This window comes from Protomyctophum bolini (assembly GCF_963924005.1).
Source record: "Protomyctophum bolini genome assembly, chromosome: 19".
NCBI lineage: Eukaryota > Metazoa > Chordata > Actinopteri > Myctophiformes > Myctophidae > Protomyctophum > Protomyctophum bolini.
Genome location: NC_137880.1, coordinates 1,934,018 through 1,939,692, shown reverse-complemented (window position 1 = coordinate 1,939,692; position 5,675 = coordinate 1,934,018). Strand labels below are relative to the sequence as shown.

At 43.5% G+C, this 5,675-nt stretch overlaps 1 long non-coding RNA gene across 1 annotated transcript; it reads right to left on the bottom strand.

The window, feature by feature from the left end:
* Positions 1 to 505: 505 nt before the first annotated feature.
* LOC308333787 lies at positions 506 to 5,324 on the bottom strand. Its single transcript, XR_013965824.1, has 3 exons — positions 5,246 to 5,324; positions 1,460 to 1,543; positions 506 to 612 (listed from the first exon to the last, which is right to left on the bottom strand). It is a non-coding gene; the product is annotated as an uncharacterized lncRNA (long non-coding RNA).
* Between the last annotated feature and the right edge of the window lie 351 nt (positions 5,325 to 5,675).

The window sequence follows — 5,675 nt, the reverse complement described above, 5'->3', positions numbered from 1 at the left end:
TGTGCATTCTCTGGTGTACTTTTAGATTGGAAACTTGGGTGAAGCTATCCCCACATTTGTCACAGCTGAAAGGCTTTTCTCCAGTGTGAATCCTCTGGTGTCGTTTGAAAGTGGAAAGTCCAGTGAAGCTTTTCCCACATTGGTCACAGCTGTAAGGCTTTTCTCCAGTGTGAATTATCTGGTGTTGTTTGAGATGGGGACGTGAATTGAAGCTTTTTCCACATTGATCACAGCTGAAAGGCTTTTCTCCAGTGTGAATTCTCTGGTGTACTTTGAGATTGGAAAGTTTAGTGAAGCTTTTTCCACATTGGTCGCAGCTGTAAGGCTTTTCTCCAGTGTGAATTATCTGGTGTACTTTAAGACCAAAATGTGAGGTGAAGCTTTTTCCACATTGGTCGCAGCTGTAAGGCTTTTCTCCAGTGTGAATTCTCTGGTGTACTTTGAGATTGGAAAGTTTAGTGAAGCTTTTTCCACATTGGTCGCAGCTGTAAGGCTTTTCTCCAGTGTGAATTATCTGGTGTACTTTGAGCTTGGAAAGTGAAGGGAAGCTTTTTCCACACTGGTCGCAGCAGTAACGTTTTGCTTTAACTGAAGACAGAGTAGGACAGGTTTCTGAAACAGAAAACACACCTGGTTAGAGCTTCATGATCAATAACAACACACCTGGTTAGAGCTTCATGATCAATAATAACACACCTGGTTAGAGCTTCATGATCAATAATCACATTGAGTTACATCACGCTGGTCGCTACCATCTGAACGACCCTCGGTTGCTAAGCAATCGATAAACAGGAAATGGTCCGTTGGTGAAAAGGTTCCCTTCACTCCAATGTTAAGCTCATTGGTTGCCATTGACATGACTTAACGTGATTTTAGGGTTTTTATTGAGTCAGTTTGGCCTCGCTAATATCTACCCCGTCGCTAGGCAACGCTTTCACTGAGGTCCGTCAATTAAATGTTTCCCTCCGCCCACTTCCACTAGAAGCGTGATCTCTGGCAGCGTTTCCTGTCAGGGGAGTGCGCTGCCCGTCACTAAGTAGTTATCCACTTATCCAGAACCGCCAAATCCAACCAAAATGTCCATATATGTTCACACAAGAACAGAGACTGACATACACAGATATCTCCATATATGGAGACACAGGTAGACAGACGGATAAGGAGAACTCCATATATGGGCATGAAAGGGACACAGCCAGACAGCTACAATGTGTTCTCTGACACTCTGACTCAGATGTTGAATCTTGAATTACCGCGAATGTAATGCACAATCTATGTAAAGGTGTGTGTGTGTGTGTGTGTGTGTGTGTGTGTGTGTGTGTGTGTGAGAATGGGTGAATGGGGGGGGGGGGGGGGTTGTCGAGATATGTGGATTACAGACGTAGGTAGAGAGACGTGTTGCATTTATTGTAAGTGAAATAGAGAATTAGATAATTAAACAATTAAAGATGGAACTTACTGAAGTTCTGGAGGTCTCCAGGTTTGTCCCTGGATGGAGAGTTGCTCTCCACCTGCACTCTGGGATCCATTGTCTGGTCTGGAACTAAGGAATTAAAGGACAAATTCACCCACTTTAATTGTAACTTCATATAATTCGTCGTCACTTACTGTGCATTATAATATTACTAATCTTGTACATGCCCGTCGCAGTCGGCCACCGGCCTACTTGGGAACCTAATGATATACGTTGTCATAGCACCTGTTTTAACTGTCAGCCGGTGTCCCACATGGAGATCTGTGTGTGTGCCTGTGTGTAAAGACTGCAAACTGACTGTGAAAAGTGTACTTTGCATTCAATTGCCTGATTGGCAATTTAAAAAGCAATTTTTCTCTTTCAGTAACCCATGAGTAATAGTTATATGGAGTTTTAGTTGCTTCTCAGCACTTTGATCTTAAGTTTAGACACATTAATTAAATGTGTAAAACTAATATATAGCCTTAACAAATGGCAATATGATTTGAAACGTCAAGGAGGGAGGAGGCTCCCTTAACCCACTTTTTTACGGGGGCCAGTTTCGAATTGCAGCCGTCCGTAGGTGCCCTTTGAGAGCGGTTTCAAGGGATTCAAATGTCTTAATGACTGTTGGTAGGGCGTTCCACATTTTGGTGGCATAGGAGCGAAAATTATTTAGTCCCTTGTTTGTGCCGAATCTGGGTTGCACATGGTACTCCCTCTGGTGTTGTGGGTGTGAACTTCGTTAACATTAGGGAAGTATTTAGACAGGTACATGGGCATCTTGGTGGTGTATCGAATCTTGTGGACCAGACCCATTGCAAGATGCTGTACTCTGTCGTCGACCCTATGTTTTGGGAAGTCTGGAGCCTAGTTTTAAGAGCCTTTGAGGTGCTGTGGTACCAGAAGGTGCATGCATAGTCAAAGAAACCTTGTACGAGGGCTCCTGTGTTTTTGTTGACCAATGAGGAGATCCTGTAAAGCAGTGGTAACCAACCTTTTCAAGCCCAAGAGCCCATTTTATTCCCAATTGTAAGCCAAGATCTACCACTAAAACATGTTAGAAAAAACTAAACTTGTTTTTTTGCTATTTCTGACAGGCTCAATGCATGTACATACACACATCCACACAAAGACTAAAGCTTAAATTAGAATAAATACTTAATAGTAAGTTATATTATCAATGTCAAATAATATTAAGACAAATGTATTAGAAATAAAAAATATTAGGACAAAAATACAAATAAACTTCTTTGTTGAGGTTTTTTTTAATAAAACAAAATGCAAGGTACATGAATTGCTTTTACAGCACAATATTTTGTTTCTCATTTCAATGAATATTCACATTGGCAGATGTTCAAATGACATAGGCATAACATGACCATATATATTTGCACAGATATGGTGACATACTCTCAGGGTCAGCCCACCTTTAATGAGACTGCTGTGACTCAGTGACTGCACTTTATCTGCAAGCGTTTTGAAATCTGGTTCATATTTAGTGATTGCCAGTCTGAGGGTGTCATTAAGATGCGAGTCAGTCATACGAGTTCTTCATGATAGCGTCCCAGACACGTTGAATACTAAACTTATTTGTAAAGCCAACTTTTAACCAAACGTGGGAGAAACACTGCACGGCTGCACGCACAAATAAAGAGTGCACTCGCGCACGCACATGACGGATTATTATCGATCAAAACAATCCTTAGCGTTGCTTACAAAAGCATGTGTTGCACACGGTTGCACAGCATGAATGATAAGTAATCACCGACCTGGCTGGATAAATATCAGTGGTCCATATCCATTGTGTGACCTGCTTAACGAGCAACGGTAGGCAGCCGAGTAAGTTACCAGCTTAGTAAATTAATAGTCTACTGTAGCTGTGTGTCAGATGTTCTGTCTGAAGTAGTCAAAGCCAAGGAGAATGTTACAATTTAATTCACAATCGAGCATCTTGCCCTGCATCGAATATCCCATGATAGAACAGCAGGATAAAAAAGTCTGTCTATCATCCATGCATCCATGAGCTAAGCGTCAAAGCCCTGTCTAGGACCCACTTCCTTCAAAACTGTGGCTTTTTGTGTCATGTTTTAACAGCGGCACTAAACATTTTGACACTTTGTCATAGTGATATTTATCCAGCCAGGTCGGTGATTTAACTGATTACGTATCATTCATGCTGTTCAACACATGTTTTTGTAAGCGACGCTAAGGATTGTTTTGATCGATAATAATCGATCATGTGCGTGCGCAAGTGCACTCTTTATTTGTGCGTGCAGCCGTGCACAGTGTTTCTCCCACGTTTGGTTAAAAGTTGGCGTTCGAACTTTACAAATAAGTTTAGTATTCAACGTGTCGGGGACGCTATCATACTGCGTTCACTCTGACGCTGTGTGCTGCCTGCGACTGCGAGGGAACAACAGACACACAGGACACAGCAGCACATGAGCACATAGTGCTAAAAGGGGGAGGGCCGAGGGCGGTGCGGTGGAAGCAAGGGGAACAGATCTTCAAGCTAAAATGCATCGAGCCTCTACACGTTGTTAGCTTGTAGATCTGCTATTTTTTGCGTACGACATTCTGCTGTGTATTGGCAGTGATGGCTGGCTGCCCGTCACTTCGCGATCGACGTGAAAGGTTCCCGCGAGCTACCGGTAGCTCGCGAACCCCTGGTTGGTTACCCCTGCTGTAAAGGAATCTTGTTCTTACTGGGAGAACCCAGGCCCAACTCATAGACCGGTACCAGAGAGCTTCCTCCCTCCCCCACTCAGGTCTGAGTTTGACATGTTGCACTCAGGTCTTGAGGGTGCTCCACCACAAAGACTAATCCCTTCAAACTGTCCTTTGCCTCGGCTGCTATTCAGCTGCTGAACCGCAGATAGCACTTTATTCTTGCCTCTTTGCACACATACTGCTACTAATGCACTTTAGCTGACGCTGCTACTGTTGAATGTCATTTCAAGTCTCTTGCCCTTTTCTTAGATCTTAGTCTCTAGTACCCTGTTCTTAGATCTTAGTCTTGTCTTGAATGCTTTACTATTATCTGGCTGCAAACCGATTTCCCGCAAGGGACAATAAAGCTAACCATGATGAACCTTGATATAATGCCTCTGAACATTCAGTTGCATTGTTACACATATAACAATATATTAATAATAACAATACTAATAACATTGTTACACATAGCCTGCAATAATAACAATACTAATAACAAGTAGTAGCAGTACTAATATCAAAGGGGAATACCACTATTTTTTCAGTTCAAATAATACAAAAGTTCCCCCATTCTGTGTTTCCTATAGAAACACAGAATGGCCTTGTGCCGTGGTTAGAGTGTCCGCTCTGAGACTGGGAGGTCGGGGGTTCGATCCCACCCAACTCTTGTACAGTTCTATGAGTTGGGCTTGGGTTCTCCCAGAAATGTTACTGGCCACTACCCCCGATCCATAGAGGGTTGGATGGGGGGCAAGTCCCTGCGACACACTAGCGTCATGTCCAGGGGGTGTACTTGTACATCAAGCTGCCTCACGCTACAGAAACAGGAGATAGGCTCCTGCTCCTATGGGCCTCATGGCTACAGAAACAGGAGATAGGCTCCTGCCCTATGGGCCTCATAGGCCTGCAAGGCTACTTACTTACTTACTTACTTATAGCACGATAACTCAAACTATACCATTGCTATTAATAATTAAACAGTAATGTAGTGACATTTACATATTAACAGTAGCACAGATCAAACCTGTTATAACAGTAATGTAGTAACATTAACATATTAACAATAAAACAACAAACCTGGTATTCGGTGTAACTTGATCACTGGAGTAAGGTTCAGCATCACTGCTCCCTCCATCCTCCTCTGATGTGTTGTCTGTCTGTCTGTCTGTCTGTCTGTCTGTCTGTCTGTCTGTCTGTAACAAGCTCTAGATGTGTTCACTCTATGCTGCACTACTCCTCAATGCGAGGCAGAGAGTGAGAGAGAGTGAGAGAGAGAGAGAGAGAGAGAGAGAGAGAGAGAGAGAGAGAGAGAGAGAGAGGGGGGAGGGGGGCTTAGGGACACAGAGGGGTTGATTTATGCACAGCAGCAGCTGGTCTTGCATTTCAACCTTAAACCCCCCTCCACACACACACACACACACACACATGCACGTCACATCCGCACACACACAACACACACACCCTCCCCCGCACATGCGCACCGACACACACACACACACACACACAC